At 42.5% G+C, this 18,820-nt stretch overlaps 1 protein-coding gene across 1 annotated transcript in view; it reads left to right on the plus strand.

Annotated features, from left to right (window-relative positions):
* Positions 1-18,820, plus strand: part of LOC147023811 (cerebellin-1-like) — a 112,713-nt gene that overhangs the window by 32,895 nt on the left and 60,998 nt on the right. The window lies entirely within an intron of this gene.

Here is an 18,820-nt window from a genome sequence, read left to right on the forward strand (position 1 = left end):
GTTGAGCTGATATTTGGTGGTCTGAGATATCGATGATCAGAGTTCGTTTTACTTATCATCTTTCACTCCCTGATGACATTCCTCAAGGTTAATTTGAGAATGGGCAGGGTGGTTGAAATTTTGTGTCCTCTGGAATGTGATGTTTTGAAACTGAGCAATGAGACTGAACGATGAGCCCCATGACTTTGTGTGGGATAGTTCATTTGCTTCCAGACACAATAATGCACCAACTAAATAGATCATTGATATCATGCTTGTCTACTGACTTTTTGGAATCATAAAATGAAGGTCATCACAAACACGAGAGGAAACTGCAACCAACAACAAAACAATTTTGATTATCTAAATGCGAAAAACCAAATGGTACAACACAGAAGATTGAAGCCTGGAATCACAGGATTATACGGGCAAGCCTTTTTATTTATTTATTTATTTATTTATACAGTGAACAAAGCCAGAGAAGACTTTCGACATTTATCACATAAACAACAAAGTAGATATTATATTATGTGTTCTTACGTGAGTTACAAAGACATTATTAGACATCGGTAAACTGTTACATTAATTATAAAGACTTTAGTTGGCAACACACACACCTATACCGGTGATGCAGTGCCCCCCCCCCCCATTACCAGTCCACTGGTACTCATTTCGCCAACTCTGGAAGGATGACAGGCTGAGTCAACCCCACTCGGTGTTAATTCAGCGGCCGACGGGGCTCAAACTCAGGACCCGAGGATCCCAATCTAGCCACCTTAGCCACTGAGCTAATGCCATGCGGTAATTGACAATGGTATTGAGTCGGGTGTCTTCTCTCGGTCTTGGTGGTCGTCGGTTCAATTCCGATCATGGATGAGTCATAGCAAACACTTTTAAAGTGATACTTGCTGCTTCATTGGTTGACACTCAGCATTTCCCGGAGAGAACACAGACAAACCACATTTGGTTGTCATCCCTTGTGGAAGGAAATTTCTCCCTAAAAATGCCCTACTGACTGTGGAGAGAAATTCACCACAATTTAATTGGAAAAAATAGAAACACATTCATTTCAACCTTTTCCTTTCATCATGAGCCATCATTACCTCCACCACCAAGGGTGAAGGAGGTTATCTTTTTAAAAAAAACTTTATGTCTGTTTGTCTGTTTATTTGTCTGTTTGCTTGTTTGTGTGCAGGATATCTCAAAAAGTTGGGGACGGATTCGGATGACATTTTGTGGACAGGTTCAGTGTATGACAAGGACGAACTAAATCGATTTTGGTGAAGATCCGAATCCAGATCCGACGACGAGAATTTTTGAGTGATTCTTCATGATTGAGAGATCGGGCGAAAAACGATATATAGCACGATATCTCAAATAGTTGTGGACGGATTCGGATGAAAATTAGTGGACGTGTGTGGGAAGGACAAATTGATTCAATTTTCGTGAAGATCTGAATCCGAATCTGGGCACGAGAATTATTTATTTTTAAAAGTGATTCTTCACCATTGAGAGATACAGCCACAAATGATATGTAGCACGATATCTCAAAAATGTATTGGGCCCGATATGTTCTCGTGGATCAGGCATTGCGAGGCAGAGGTATTCTCTCTACCGAGTGCCCTTCTAGTTTCAGATGGGATTGCTTTGAGACCAACTGAAGTGAACAAACGAAACACAAATAATCCAGTATGTAGAAGCCACGAGTATCGAACGCTTTTGTTTCCTCATAAGAACGATTGATCTGAAATCTCACATATTTTTGGAATGTTTATGGATTTTGGCCATTACTTTAATCTACTATACTAAAAAAATAGAATAGGTTTGTATGTATGTATGTGTGTGTGTTTGTTCGTCCTTTATAGGCGGCCGAACTGTTGGATGGAATGAGATGAAACTTGGCATGAGTGATCCTTGGGACATGAGAACGGACATGGGGGGGGGGTCAAGTTCGAGGTCAAGGGGTCAAGGTCACCAGGTAACTTCAATTTCTCAATTTCATCCGATCGAGACGGGACCAACGCCATTCGACAGATAATCAAAATTAAATGACACAGTCGATTGACGACATTCACTTCCGACTTCCGGTTTTCGAGTTATGATGTCATAAATTGACTAAAACGTCAATTTTCATGTTTGTTTGTCCTTTATAGACGGCCAAACCGTTGGATAGAATGAGATGAAACTTGGCATATGTGATCCTTGGGAACGGACATAAGGGAATCAAGGTCAAGGTAAAAGGTCACGGGGTTAAGGTCACCGGATAACGTCAATTTCTCAATTTCATCCGATCGAGACAGGACCAACGCCATTCAACAGATAACTGTACCCACCCATGGGCGGGTACTTTGCTAGTGTATTACTAAAAGGAAAAGCATCCATCCCATCCATCCTTGTATCCATCATGCTTCATTCTAAAGGGTTCCCATTGTTATAGTGTTTACAAGATGACCTGTGAACCCGTTGGGTTCCCGTTGTGATGGTGGTTGATGAAAAAAAATTATTTCAAAAAACAAAAAATAGATAGCTCCAGCGAACTATACCGCTGAGGTTGTTTGCATTGATCAAATTCTCCCGAAGAGTAGTTGGCTGAAACGGGAATTGATTTAAAAAAACATTTTTTTTTCGTTGCCAGATTTTAATGAAACTTGATATTGCGTTTCAATGTGAAGAAAAAAAACGGAGAAAAGAAATTATTGTAGGTAATCTAAACACAATTTTATCTAATAAGGAACACGGAAGTGTAAGATCAAAATGGAGATGTTTATTTTATGCTTAAAAATAAATCGTTCTTTGTCTATACTAAATGTTTGAGATTTTGAAATAAATAATTTCAAGAAAAAAAAAGATAGCTCCAGTGAACTATACCGCTGAGGTTGTTTGCATTGATCAAATTCTCCTGAAGAGTACTTGGCTGAATCGGGAATTGATTTTTTAATAATTTTTTCGTTGCCCGATTTGAACGAAACTTGATACTGCACACCGCAAGGGAATGGTGAGTAAGGTGTCCCTAAAATTTTTGTACTATCGTGTACCATTTTGGCTGTATTTTGGGAACATACATACATACATACAAGATGAGAGTTTTATTAATATATAGACAAACAAGCCGGTAGGCGACGAGGGATCCGCTAGGATTGAAGCGCTGGATACGATGCTTTTCATTCTGACCGATCCACCGACGAAGATTCATTGCCAAGACGTATTGGTTCACATACAATTGTTCCTCTGCCTGGCAAGATTTTTCCTATTGCTTATTTTGCCAACTGGCACTCCTCACAGGACTACCATTTGAAAAATAAAACCTAAATCAAAAATCGGCTCGAGTAAAATTTTCTAAATATCTCGAAGAGTTTAATTCCGAAGTCTCGTTTCTCCACATTCAAAACTGTAGGACAAGTATTGAAAATAGTGAACGTAGGTCGAGAAAAAGTTTTTTTTCGAATTTTGCGTATTTCAGCCCCGACACCCTTGGTGATCGAATCTGGAAAAATGCTGCGGTTCATTTTTGTTGTAGTTATTAAACTCTATCCATACACCGAATTTGAACATTCCGCCGTCGACGGTTTCCGAGGTCAAGGTCACTTAACATATTCCCTGGTTCACCACCTTTCTGCATTCGGAGGGCTGCCATTCGGAAACTATGAGAGATAGAGGAACATTATGCTGTCGTGATAACGAGATGGGGATGCAAAGAATAGGCAGGAGTTGGTCCGGTCTCTCTGCCTATCAGATACGGCGCTACGTCAGTTACCGTTTGTGTTCTTAAAACGCGGTTTTTCGGCCACTGCATAGCAACGGGTGGTTGCTTCGCAACAAAACTCAAACGTGCACACTCCCAGCCCATATGGCACCTGTTTGCCAAGTTTCATCGAAATCGGTTTGCTGGTTTGTGCTGTGGAGCCTCACGTTGCAGACACACACACACACACACACACACACACACACACACACACACACACACACACACACACATCTATTAGTATAGATACATGGTCAGGGCTCGTGGAAGAGCAAGGACAAAGAACAGATCAGGACACAACATAACAACAGGAAGAGCAAGAGAAAGGGGAAATGCAACAGTCGGGCAGAGGGAGAAAATATACGGAGATGGACAAACGATGGATGAAGGTAACGATGAAGGGTAGGGGAGAACTCAACAGGTGGACAATATGGATACATATGCAAAATTTTAGGGGAGGTACTTTAACAGATGTAGAAATGATCATGGTTTTGGATGGGGCATTAAGACTTAGATGGTGTTGAACAGCTGTCTTGAAGACCTGGAAGGAAGAATGGAATTGAACAGAGTGTGGAAGGTGGTTGTATAGGTGGGAAAAAGAGGAATAAATGAGTGAAGGTGAGCAGTGGTTCTGTATTTAGTCATTTTCATGAGGAGGGAGTTTCTGGTGGACCGAGCAAGTCCTCCAGTTTGATTGTTCGCTAAACCAGGTCTCGTTTACTCCAACTACGTCATACCCCTGCTATCCAAGCAAACTTCCAGCTCTTCCATCTTTCCATTCAAACTCCTGGCATTTGTGTACAACACCTTCAACCTTTCCCTTCAATTAACCACACCCTGCTGCCCCAACACTCCAACCACCCCCTGCTGCCCTAACCCTCCAACCACTCCCTGCTGCCCCAACCCTCCAACCACCCCCTGCTGCCCCAACACTCCAACCACCCCCTGCTGCCCCAACCCTCCAACCACCCCTTGCTGCCACAACCCTCCAACCACCCCCTGCTGCCACAACCCTCCAACCACCCCTGCTGCCACAACTCTCCAACCACGCCCTGCTGCCCCAACCCTCCAACCACCCCCTGCTGCCCCAACCCTCCAGCCACCCCCTTCTGCCCCAACCCTCCAACCACACCCTGCTGCCACAACCCTCCAACCACACCCTGCTGCCACAACCCTTCAACCACCCCCTGCTGCCCCAACCTTCCAACCACAACCTGCTGCCACAACCATCCAACCACCCCCTGCTGCCCCAACCCTCCAACCACACCCTGCTGTCACAACCGTCCAACCACACCCTGCTGCCCCAACACTCCAACCACACCCTGCTGCCACAACCGTCCAACCACACCCTGCTGCCCCAACCCTCCAACTACCCCCTGCTGCCCAATTGTAAACCCCACCCAGGCTGTGATTGTTGTTGTTTGTGTGTTACTTCCATGTCCTTCTGAAGGGCTCCCATTGTCACACAATAATAAATGTTGCTGTGGGAACTCTTCATAAAGTTCGCATTCACATTTTTTCTTCTTCAATGACAGAAAGACGGGCGTTTAAAATAGGCACCTTTACGGTTAAACGGAAACAAGTTTTTGTTCCAAGTCAATGGATTGTTAGCTTTCCAACAGTACCATTTCTAATTGGGATTCGCTAGATATCTGTTATTGTCATGTTTTCCGTGTGTGTGTGTGTGTGTGTGTGTGTGTGTGTGTGTGTGTGTGTGTGTGTGTGTGTGTGTGTGTGTGTGTGTGTGTGCGTGTGTGAGTTTCAATGGATGTGTGTGCCTCCTGCATAACTCCAAGGCCATGAAACTTTGCATGCATAATAAGAAATCTCCAAGGAAGTGCAGGATTGAAGATTGGGTGTTTGGGTTAATTAAAATACCCCTTTTGAAGATAATTAACAGCCTCATTTAATTATATCCTTTATCAGGTGATCCTCAGCTACCTCTCTCTCTGGGGTCTTAAAGTGTCTCCTGGGTGACCTCGTTGGGGTCTTAATTCGCCATTTTGCTCGGCCTGCTCAACAACGCCTTGACTCAGAACAAGCGGCAACGATTTATTAACGATGAAGTATTTTAATTCCACATTCCTCACTCATATTGTCGAATGCCTGTTCATCATCGCTACGAATTGCTGGTACATTGCAGCTTATAAATGCCCGGAGACGGCAGCGTTCGTGTCCACACATGTTATAATGTCGAAAATCTCCTGAGAAGAATTCCAAAATTTAAGCTCCAGATTTGAATTCAGCAGCAGTTCCGACACTGGAAAACTGTTCATTTGTCCAATTCGGACATTGCTTGGGCGTTTCTGGGTGCATAGTTTTATTGACGGCAATTGGTAATCGCTTGCCAAGCCAGGCTTTCCGTTGAAGTGCTTGCTTGAGTGCTTAAGCCACTTACGAAGCTGTACAGTTCGTGTCCCGTTCAGGATGTGCAGTCGACTGTGACTACAAGGTAGAGGTACGTATACAGCACACATGGACATGGCACATATGGGTAGATTTCGATTTGTACGGACTCTCCGTGGGTGTGTGGACACGCCATGCCTGTTACAAGTGCCGTGGTGTTAAAGTTTCATCCCGTATCTTATGGAGGTTCTGTGAGGTTTTCCTTTGTCCTCGCGCCTGTTTATATAGCATTTGGTGATCGGATTTGCTTTACAATAGTTAAACAGTTTCTCTTTGTGAGTTTCAAAGCAAAATATATTTGATAACGCCCGATTTCCGAGCTGTTTGCTGTATTAATGTGTTTTCTGAATTACCGAGCCAAATTTTTTTCCACCCATCATACGCAGCTGTTTATGAAGATTAATGTTTGCAAACATCTCCCTGAAACATCTAGATAAATGAAACGTTGTTTTTTGGTGAAAACTACTCAAGGTTTTTGGTTTGTATACAGCACGTACTGTAGTCGGTAATCACACCGACTCCAACCTTCCGATGGTATTTATCTCCGGACTTGTCCGGATGGGAGTTTGTCTCCGAACGTGTCTGGGTGGTTTTTATGTCCGAATGGGAGTTTGTCTCTGGACGTGTCCAAATGGTGTTTGATTCCGGATGTGTCCAAATGGTGTTTGATTCCAGACGTGTCTGAGCATTGTTCGTCTCTGGACGCGTCCAGGCGGTGTTCGTTTCCAGATGTATCCAGGCAGTCTTCGTCTCCGGACGCATCCGGGTGGTGTTTGTGTCTGGACGCATCTGGGCGGTGTTTGTCTCTGGACATGTCCAGGTGGTGTTTATGTCTGGATGGGAGTTTGTCTCTGGATGTGTCTGGATGGGAGTTTTTCTCTGGACAGCATGCTTCCGGACGCCTCCGGGCGGTATATGTCCGGACGGGAGTTTGTCTCTGGACGTGTCCGGGCGGTGTTTGTCTCTGAACTGTGTTTATTTCCGGATATGTCCAGGCAATGTTTGTCTCTGGGTGGTATTTATAGTATGACCAGTAGAAAATGGATTTCAGACATTGTTTTATTTCTATCTTCACTGTTATTTCACTGCAGAATCATTTTGATGAGACAGTATGAATCATAATTCACACTCCACCACCCGTCTGCTTTCCCTTCCTCGCACCTCTCGCTGCCTTCCCTCCTCCCACCCATTCTCACTCTCCCTCCCTCCTCATTCCTCCACCCTTCCTCGCTCCCCCACCCTCCTCGCTCTTTCCCCTCCCTCCTCTCTCTCTTTCCCCCTCTATTTCCTCACTGTCCCCCACCCCTCCTCACCCTCCCCCCCTCCTCAGTGTTCCCGTCAGCGAAGCAATGGGTGGTATTTGCTTGTAAAAAATACAAAAGACAGGAATTCAAGGCGACATGGTTTATAGGTGTGGTGGTGGTGGTCGTATGCCAGCTAAGCTGCCGGGGTTAGCTATCATTTCTTGAAGCGCGACTGTGTCGCTGATGCAGTGCCCCTCTACCAGTACACACACTGGAACTGGTACTCATTTCGCCGACCTCGGAAGGATGACAGGCTGAGTCAACCCCCTGGTGTATTAATTCAGCGGCCGATGGGGCTTGAACTCAGGACCCTAGGATCCCAAGCCGCCACCCTAACCACCACCCTAACCACTACCCTAACCACTGAGCCAACACCAGGCTTTGTTTTTAGGTGTGATAAGAGATAGAGAGAGAGAAGGAGGAGGTGTGGCAATTTGGGAGAAAGATAGTGTTGTATTGAGAGAAATGCATGACATTAATGGAGAGGATTCTGTGTCAATGGAGATTAGAGATTGCAAGAAAAGTAAGATACTTGAAGGATGCTTTTACAGGCCTCCTGGTGTGAGGGAAGAGGAATATGGAGTACATGAAGAATTCAAAAGGGCATGTGATCAGGGAAGACTATTGATTATGGGGGATTTTATCTTGCTCGGGATAGATTGGGTCCAGGAACAGGGAAAGGGCAGAGAAGATGAGAGTTTCCAAGACCTAGTCCAGGATTGATTTCTCATCTAGTTTGTATAAAAGCCCACGAGGGGGTGTTTGACCTCTTTTTGAGTAACGATAAAAACATGGCGGAGGAGGTGGTGTTGGGAGAGCATCTGGGATCCAGCGACCACAACGTAGGAAGCACAACTCCACCGTTGAGATTTGAAGATGGGAATAGTGATGCATGGGTGTTAGATTTTAGGAGCGAAATTATTAGGGTATGAGAAGTGATTTAGGAGCTTGAGATTCAGTAAAGTTAACGAGTGGGCTGTCTGCGTTGGAGAAATGGGCAACCTTCATGGAGCAAATGTGTAGGGTGCCGAGTAAGCTTATTGCAGTGAGTTGTGAAGGTAGAGGCAGAAAGAGACCAGGGTCGATGAGTAGGGAGGTATGCAGTGTAGTCAAGAATAAGCAGAAGGTATATTCATTCAGTACAAAATAACAGGAAGTCTAAAGTCTGGCTCTCATCAGTGGAGAACGAAACGGAGATTAGTTATGAAAATACCTCAGCAGGCCAAAAGGGAATTTGAAAAGGACACAGCCAAGAATATTAAACATAACGGCAAGACATTCTTTAAGTGCAGGTGGTGGACAAAAAAAAATGGAAACACCTGGGTAAATGATGGACACGAAGCAACTGCTTCCACACAGGTGTGGCAAGCAAATACCATCCCAACATACTTACCATCATGTATAAAAATGCTGCACAGGCCTGGTTGCCTATAATTTAATATGGCTAGCATGGCTGCAATAGGTGACCTCACCCCCCCCCCCAACCCCAATGCCCCCATACACAGAGCATGTGTAGTCGCCCAATGGTTTTATGAGCATGACACTGATGTTATCCTTATATTATGTCATGGCCTTCTCAGTCACCAGATCTGAACCCAATGAAGCATTTATGGGATCTTCTGGAACGATACCTGAGATAGCATTTTCCACCTTCATCAAACAGGTGTGAGTTGCTTGACTGTCTTGTGGAAGAATGGTGCCACATCCCTCCTGCAGAATTCCAGATGCTGTTGGACTCCATGCCATGGCGCCTACAGGACGTACTGGCCGCACCTGGTGGCCCAACGCCCTATTAACTGACTTTACATTGGTGCTTCCATTCTTTTATCCACTACCTGTATATAAGAGGTAAGGAAAGGGTTAAGAGGAGGCTCGGCCCATCGAGGAACAGCACAGGAGATTTGGTGGATGATGCGGGTGAGATATCGGGATTATTGGAAAAAAAAATTAACAGTCAGGGGAACTTCCAATGGAGGGAATCTATCTCTGCGGTGAGCAAGGACTTTTAGAAGATATCGAAATTGGAGTTGGGGAAGTTAAGAAACAGCTAGAAAATATAAGGGATGATAAAGGTCAAGTGCTGGATAATATGTATCTGAAAATATGGAAGAAAGTGGCGGAGCAGATAAGCATGGTGTTAACGGATATGTTTAACAGCTCGTTGGAGTCTGGACAGGTACCAGAGGATTGGAGAATCGCAAATGTAACACCATCATTTAACTAGAGAGTTCATAGAACACTTTATCCCGTGCAGTCTTGAGAAACAAGGACATGGGCGACCCCTCTGAGCGGTAAATTGATTGGTCATAATGACGTAAAATGCTGTAATATTTTGTCCAAGTCCCGCTAAACGGAAGGGTTTTGAAACGGAATGGCCAATAAGGCGCTTTCTGTTCTACAGTGTTCAAGTATATAAATCAGTTGAAGTAAAATAAAGATTTTAAAGTTCTTAAGAGGTCTTAGGAAATTTTTGTTTTCAGAAATTCACCAACATTGATGTCTTTTACACCACCTTATTTAACACGTTACATGAGTTCTTCGTGCCTGTTGTTTGTGTCCTTTATAACGTCCTTAAAAATAGTAAGTTTCATGTTTGGAATGATTTTCATTTTCGTTTAACTGCCAGACAGGCAGACAGAGTAAAAAATATTGTCTTGATCCTCTCTGTGCATGTGCGATCGGGATGATTTTAAAGCTAAAGTATGTTAAACTCCAAGTTCGTGTTCTCATTCCTGTTCCGATTCGTGTTGTGTCTCATTGGGTGGATGGTAGCGGACATAGTACTCGTATATCTAGTCTTTAAGAAGGCATTTGATGCGGTACCACATAGGAGGTTGTTCGCCAAGGTGAGGGCTTGTGGAGTGGCTGGTCAGGTCGCTGATTGGATTGGAAACTGGCTTCGTGAGAGGAAGCAAAGGGTGGCTGTGAGTGGGAGGATGTCTTCCTGGGAAATCCGGATAGGCGGCTCCGTTTGATGTTTAACTGATGTTGACCATGTAGTCTTTGTCTGTTTGACAGAGTCGTCAGGCTGAGGCCTCCGGATTGGAGGTGACGCTTTGGTGTCGGACTTTATGTCCATTGGAGATCAGGGGAGTGCTCATCACACTCCACATATTTCGATATATATATTTATTTGTTTGTTTTAAAGTGCCAAATAACCATTTTGTCGTGTGTTGCAGTTTGGATTTTATTTTCGCACTCTGGTCATTTACTAGTGCCTGGTACCACTGTACTGTCAACTCGGGGAAGGGGTTGGGGGGAGTTAGGGGGTGGTCAGGGGGAAATGGGGGCTCACAAATTCATTTGGTTCTACAAAAGGTTATTCTGGCCCTGACCACAGCCACCATGACAGTCGCGGCAACAATAACAACATGTCATAAAAGATCCTTTTCCGCGGGTTTCATTTCATTTTATATCACCATTGAGATTCACAGATGGACATGCAAGATGTTTGTGAATGGCAACGTGCTGTCTTTTGATTAAACCCATCAGCGAGGTGACGGGTCTGCCCGCCTAGTTAAAACTAAACACGGAGAGGGGGACGCTTGCATAATCGTCACCTTTTTATCCAAAATGAAACGAAGTGGGTTTTTTTTCCAACATTGTGCGGTTCATAATGTCGGAGAAGCAGCTAAAACCTCCATTTGTTTAATTTAATTTTGAGCATTTCTCCAAGTGCCTTGACCAAAAAGCTGACAAGAAGCATCACCTCTCGTCCACCAATAGATGTTCCTTCAGATCTCCATTAAATTTGAAGTTTACTCAACTGAACAAGGCTCATGCAACAAATGAATTCTAAGATGACAAAGAAACATTTCTAGGGTGCTTCAAATTTGACCTGGACTTGTGTTCATGCTCACAATTAATGTACGTAGATGAATAACTTGAGCAAAATTATCGTTTTAATGTCGGTAACAAATATCCGTAAGTGACACGTTTCCTGCTCCAATGCACGTGCCCCCAAATCAGGAAGCAGATGGGGAACAATTGTAATAATTTAGGTTAAAGAAAACATCAGCCTGTTAAAATGTACAAATCACTGCACGATGTGGTGATGATTGTCTGTTAATAATGATGTCCTACACTGGTTACGTATTCCTCATAAATCACTCCACATCGAGGGCATCCTCAGGCTTTCGCTCTAATGAGATAAGTGTGTTTGTGTACAGTTGAAGAATACCTCGGAAAATGATTACAATCTTTGCAATTGTCCATACTAGCTTAAGGATGTCTGCGATAACAAAGCGATTGCCGAGGGTAAGCCTCCGCCAGCACCTGTGATCGAATGATGGCCATGTTCTTTTTGGACCGCTATGTGACCTTGACCTTCAACATTTATGGATAGCATGTGAATTATGAAAATGTGTCCCCATCTACAATCTATCCATAAAACTCAAAATCATGAAAATCGGAGAATTATTCAAATTACGATCAAAAAGGTGTTTTATGTTAATTTGGTTACAATCTGAAAATAGTAGGCCAAGGACACTAATCAAATACCAGGTGCATAACTTCAGTGCAGCTCCATTATTTTGATGCAAAAACACCTTGGACGGTCAAGCAGTCTTTGATATTGGAAACAAAAAAACAAACAGACAACGCGTTTTCTTTTTTCAGACCGCCAATTGACCGTGACCTTTAATCTGGAGGACCTTTAATTAATCTGATGTGAATTAAACTATCTAAAGAGGAAAATTTAGTTCCGATCAGACAAGCCTGAGTTGAGTTTCAGTGAAAATGTCAAAATGTCTATAATTGGGTCATGACCTTCAAATTGGGTCAAAGTAAAATAAAAAAAAGTCAACCCTGCAGACTTTTTATTGTCATTATTGATGCAAAATTTAATTCCGAAAGTCCCAGCCAGATCTGAGATACAAGTTCATACAGGTTGGAAATTGGTAGAAAAGGAAGAAAAAAAATTCTAAAAGGTGCATTAGCACTCCTTGTGGTCCAATAAACTCTGGGGAACCATTAATAATTGGGGGCACTAATTGTGAAAAAACAACAACTTGACAACAGCTCTACCTGTATTCTTTATAATAATGTAATCCCGAGCAATCCAATTCCCTAATTCTTTATAATGATCGAATCCCCCCTAATCCGATTGGGGGGGGGGGGGGTTAACGATTAAGTTTTTTTTTCACTTTCCTCACTAATTTTATCGAATGCTTGTTCACCATAGCTATGAATCGCTGGGTATATTGCAGTGCTTATAAATATCCGGAGATGTCAGCGTTCGTGTCTTGACATTTTGGGCATCTCCGGGAGGTGTATGTTTAATGTGGGTGCTAATCGCGTGCCAAACTTGCTGTTTCTTATCAACCATTTCATTGCAATGCTTGTAAATGCCCAGACGTGCTAGCATTTGTGGCTTTATTTCATTTCTGCATGTGCCATCGCCTCGAGAATCTCTTAAAATAAGCCAAATTACAACATTTAAGCTCCAGACTTGAACTTGGCAACCGTTCTGACACTAAAGAAAAAAAAGTGTTCACTTTTCCAATTCAGACATTGCTTGGGCATTTCTGGGTGCATGGGTTTATCGATGGCAATTGGTAATCACTTGCCAAGCCAGGCGTTCTGTTGGAGTGCTTGCTTGAGTCCTTGTACCACTTTCCGAGCACCCTGCAGCCGATAGCGGTACACTTCGTGTTCCGATCGGGATGTACATTCGGCAGTTGCTATACAAGGTAGAGGTACGTATGCAGCACACACAGACGTGGTACATATGAGTAGATTTCGATCTGTACGGACTCTCTGCTGCGGGTATATGGGCACACCATGCCTGTTACGGGTGTCGTGGTGGCAAAGTTCATTCCGTATGTTATGGAGGTTCTATCAGGTTTTCTTTTGTCCTCGTGACTGTTTCGAAAGCAATAGGTTATCGGGTTTGCTTTACAAATGTTTTATGTTTCTCTTTGTGAGTTTCAAAGTAAAATATATTTGATAATGCCTGATTTACGAGTCGTTTGCCGTATTATCTTGTTTTCTAAATTACCGAGCCAAATTTTTTCCACCCGTCACATGACGATTGGCAGCTGTTTTTAAAGATGAATGTTTATGCACATCTCCCTGAAACATCTATACTGCAGCGTTGTTTTTATAATTTGTTTATTGAAATTTCCCCAAAACAATGGTGAAAGCTACTCAAGGTTTTTGGGTTGTACACAGTACGTATTGTAGTCGGTAATCACTCTGACTTAAATACCTGAAAAATTGCCAAGCAGTGTGTGTGTGTGTGTGTGTGTGTGTGTGTGTGTGTGTGTGTGTGTGTGTGTGTGTGTGTTTGTTCATAAAAGATAACATTTTCATAAGTTTTTCCAATCATACAGTTGTCATTTTTATGCACTTGCTTGAGTTCCAGCAGGCTGCTACCTCCTCCTCATCTCGGTAGGTCCGTTCTCAAGATACAAAATTTTTCAGAACATTTTGTGCATCGTGAGGAGTTTCCTTGTTTTGATTTCTGGCTTATTGATTTCCGTTTGTGACAAGTTTATTATTGTGCAGCTGTCTTTGGAGCACTTGTCCTGCTCATTTGTTAATGGCTTTGATTTTGTTTCTCGGGGTGAGATGTTTTCAGGATCAGCCTAGTCCTATGCAAATAATCTTTGGAAATTATTTTGAGCATTTGTGTGCGACATATTTAGTGGCCCTTTTCGACTCCGAGGTATATGTATGATGCTTCATTTTCTCGTTTCTGTATTGTATTGAGGTCGATGTTGTATGAATGTACGAATGTTGAAGTACGAATGTACTTTGCACACTTATCAAGGCAAAATTCCATTTGAATATCGTCAGAGTACTGTTTCAACAATTTCAGTTGCTTCACCAATTTTTTGTCGTTTGGTGAAAAGAGGTTTAAATTATCCATGTACAGGAGATGAGTCACCTTCCGTGTATCTTTGGATGTTGTTCTGTTGGTTGTTAGGAGTGAATCCTTGTCCTTGCTCATTAATGAGGTTATCAGCTAGTCCAGGGATAGGCAAAACAGGAGGGGCAAAACAAAAATGTCAAAAACAAAAAACAATTTGGTGCCATCGAGTGGCGAAAGGCTGTCTCCCTGTAAGATCCCGTGACATATCTTCACTCCTGGTATTTCAATCTTTCCTTCTGAGTGCTGTAATATCAATGTGGTATTCTAGCGCTCCATTGCTTTCTCAATCAGTTGGATTATTATTAACCTCCGCCATCGAAGATCAGAGGTTACTGTTTTCACCCCTTTCTGTTTGTTTGATTGCTTGTTTGTTTGCTTGTGAACAGTATTGCGGAAAAACTCCTCGATGGATTTCGACGAAACTTGGTGGGGGGATTGGGTATGGTCCAAGGATCATGCCATTAAATTTTGGACTCGGTCCAAAATCCAATATGGCCGCTATGGCGGCCATTTTGAAAAAAATTGAATTTTTTTTTTTTTGCATTTCTACATGTTTTAAGTGATTTCCAACCCCCCCCCCCACCCCCCCCCCCCCAAAAAAATAAAATGTTGGAGAAAAGAACTATAACTCTGTCAGCACTGTTGACGTCATATTTAATGAATAAGATATAAGGTTCACTTGAGTGACCCAGCAGTATTGGCAGCAGAGGTTTTGCACTCTACCAAGTGCTCCCCCTCTAGTTTGGAGATTGATTTTGTATATTTCCATGCTTTTTATCATCCACAAATGTGGGAGACTGCCAAAAGCTTTCTTATAGTTTATCCAGGTGGTGGACAATTTGGGTCTTTGCATTTCGAAATTTTCAAGTATGGCCTCGTTCGGTAGTAGGTGGTCAATTGTTCCATAGCATCGTGTTTTGCATCCCTTCTGGTCTGCCTTCAATTCAAACCTCCTTGTTGTGTTCGGTGGTGGCACATTATTAACCTCCGCCATCGAAGATCGGAGGTTTCTGTTTTCACCCCGTCTGTTTGTTTGTTTGTTTGTGAACAGTATTACGGAAAACTCCTGGACGGATTTCGACGAAACTTGGTGGGGGGATTAGGAATGGTCTAAGGATCATGCCATTAGATTTTGGACTTGGTCCAAAGTCCAATATGGCCGCTATGGTGGCCATTTTGAAAAAATATTTGTATTTTTGTTTTTACATTTCTACATGTTTTAAGTGATTTCCAACCCAAAAAAAATTATTGGAGAAAAAAAAAAACAATTTTGCAACTTTTTTTCAAAAAAAATGTCAATTTAATTTGAAACATATTTGAATTTTTATTTTTTGCATTTCTACGTTTTAAGTGATTTCCAAACCCCCCCCCCCAAAAAAAAAAAAAATTGTTAGAGAAAAAAAATTTTTTGCACCTTTTTCAAAAAAATTTCAATTTTTTTTGGCATTTCTACATGCATGTCGATCTAGTTTAGTTTATTCAATCGTGGTTCAGTAGAGTCTGATCCGTTTTGACCCACAATAAATAGGATATCAGGTTCACTTAAGTGACCCAGGAGTATTGGCGGCAGAGGTTTTGCACTCTACTGAGTGCTCCCCCTCTTGTTACCTTCGCAAACTTTGTTGCGAAGGTTATGTTTTGATCACTGTGTATTTATTTATTTATTTGTGAATGTGTGTTTGTTTGTTTGTTTGTTATTCGCATAACTCCAAAAGTATTGAACTGAATCGCAGCAAATTTGGTGGGATGATTGGTTATTATCCGCGGACCATTTGCTTAGATTTTGGGAGCGATCGGGTCAAAGGTCAAGTTCAAGGTCATGAAAAGGTCAAAATCGTCAATTTGTATCCAATTTGCATGCAACTAATGCCAAAATGTTCAGAATTCAATGCCCCATCTTGTGATATGTGACATGACACAATGACGTAATAACCCTTATTCGCGGTTTGGAGTCAAAGGTCAGGGGGGTCACGACATTGCAAAATGTGCGGTTTTAGTCCTAACACAGTCAATTCTTATCCGATTTGCATGAAACCAACACCAAAATATTGATTGTTCTGTTCCCCACACTCTAATATCAATTACAAAATTAAGAGTACAAAGGTCAAGGTCGAGGTCATGAAAAGGTCAAAATCGTCATTTTGCCATAGTGCTGTCGATTTTTATCCAATTTGCATGCAACCAATGCCAAAATGTTGTGAATTCAATGCCCAATCTTGTGATATATGATATGACACAATGACGTCATTACCTTTGTTTGCGGTTTGGGTCAAAGGTCAGGGGGGTCAACGACCTTTATTATCATAACGCGGTCAATTCTTATACAATTTGCATGTAAGTAGATTCAAAATGTTTAGAATTCAATTCCCTATCCTGTGATGTGTAATATTTGATTTCTTATAATGTGACCAGTTGTCATTAGATTGACTTGACACCGACACCCAAAAAGGTCAGGGAGTTCACACAGAAATTGTACAATGTACATGAATCAGTGTCAAACAGCAGGAAATTTAATGTTTTTAAGCCATCATAACACATATGAGATGGCAGATGTGGTATGGGATTAAATACCCTCACAATCAATGGTTTCTGGGGGGGGGGGGAGGCAAAATGTAGCGTTGGCGAAGGTATGCGCTCTACTGAGTGCCCGTTCTAGTTTCTGTAATGATTCCTGTTAGAAGTTTGAATGTTGTTGGTCGGCATGTTATTGGCTCTTAGTGTTTCTCAGTTTTGTGTGTGTTTGTGTTTTGTGGAAAAATCAGCCAAATAGTGATGTCAACTCTCCAGATTATTGCATGTCCATTCGAGGGCATGCGAGGTGTTTGCTTAATGGTGAGGGTGGTGGGCTTGGGATCCTAGGATCCTGAGTTCAAATCCCACTTGGCTGTTGAATTGACACCAGGTGGGGTTGACTCTGCCTGTCATCCTTCCGGTGTCAGCAAAATGAGTGCCAGATTGCTGGTATCCTGTGTCGGAGTGGTGACCCGTCCAGGATTGTGCCCAATAGCCAAGGAGACTGCTTAGGCATCACCAATGCTCTGCACAGAGTATGGTCCCAAAGGATGGATGGATTAGAGGGCATGCAACATCCACACACTTGTGCTCTAAATATTTACCCAACTGATCTCAATATAATCATTGATATCTCACACATCGTAGGTAAGGTTATAAAGCGTGTATGGACAAATAAAAACTCCTATTAAGACGGAATCTCTTCACAATATTAATCTTTCATAGTTGAAGCCAGTATTACCTCTGTCCTTACCCAGGGCCTGGTTGTTGTTGCTGCAATCCAATACAGTAAAATTATCCTCCTCTTGCCTCCATTACATATCTCGAATTTTAATTGTTCACATTTCATAGTTTTAGAATGAAGATACTTTTTGTCATTAAGATGGTTTGATTAAAAAAAAAAAATTCTCTCATTTTCACTGGCATTTTATTAATTGCTGCAGTAATTGGGTCAGCCATCTTAATAAAGTCTCAAACAAATATGGATGGCTTGACATCTGAGAATGGTGCAAGCGCCTTTGCTGCAATCTAAACCATCAGCAGAATCAATGTATTTCTTTCTGATCGATAAATCCCTTTTAAAACTTAATCAGCGGCAATGATTCCCATTCACTATCGTTGTCCATCGCCAACGTTTTCTTGCTCAGCGCCGAGCATCACCTAACCTGGAGGATGGCAAGATCTCACCTTTAACAATGCTCACTGGAGCACAGTTGGAAGGAAGGTCAATTTAGCCTTTTCAAAATTTCTTCACAGCTTCCCACGTTGATTTATGACAGGAAAAAGCAATTTTGTTCACCCAGGGATCTGTAATGGATGCAAAATAATTTGGCTTTCACATGTGTAAGGACTAAAAAGTACAAAAAAAATTGATTTATCACATTTATAGGCCAGAGATGGCATGCCTCTCTTTGAGTTCTCACAGGTGGGTTTTATTCTTGATGGCAGATGATCAGACTGCAATATGGGCTGGTGGGTTGACAGGATAGCTCAGAAGTAGTGTAGCAGCCTCTGAGCTCTTTTGTCGGGGTATGATTCCAAATCCGGATATAAAAACTGTCATCCTGGTGTTTTACATCCGGCTATTCGCATCAAAGAGTGCACCATCCATTGGGCAGACTTTGAGCTTGGGATCCTTCTGTTAGCAAGAGTTGTTGGTGGATGATAAATATCACATTCATTGGTGTTTTTCACAAGAGTCGATCATTGTGTGCCAGCTCCGTAGCTAAATTCCAAATTCTTGCCCTAACCTCATAGAATGTCAGGTCAGGCCAGATTAGATCTGTGACTTGCTGCAGGTACCATGTAAACCTGTACTAACCTGTTCCATGGTCGGGTTGTCGGCGACTAAACCGTCTCCCCCACCAGGTTTTTTGGTGAGGAGGGTGTTTGGATATGGACACACAGCAGGATTAAAAACAAAACCTGTCAAAGGTCGGAGGAGCTCCTTGTGAGCCAACAGCCATCCATATCAAGTGCCCAACTGTGTCTGCGGACGTCCTC

The sequence above is a fragment of the Eptatretus burgeri genome, chromosome 7 (genome assembly GCF_056783735.1).
Source record: "Eptatretus burgeri isolate ZD-2024b chromosome 7, Ebu_testis_v1, whole genome shotgun sequence".
Taxonomy (NCBI): Eukaryota; Metazoa; Chordata; class Myxini; order Myxiniformes; family Myxinidae; genus Eptatretus; species Eptatretus burgeri.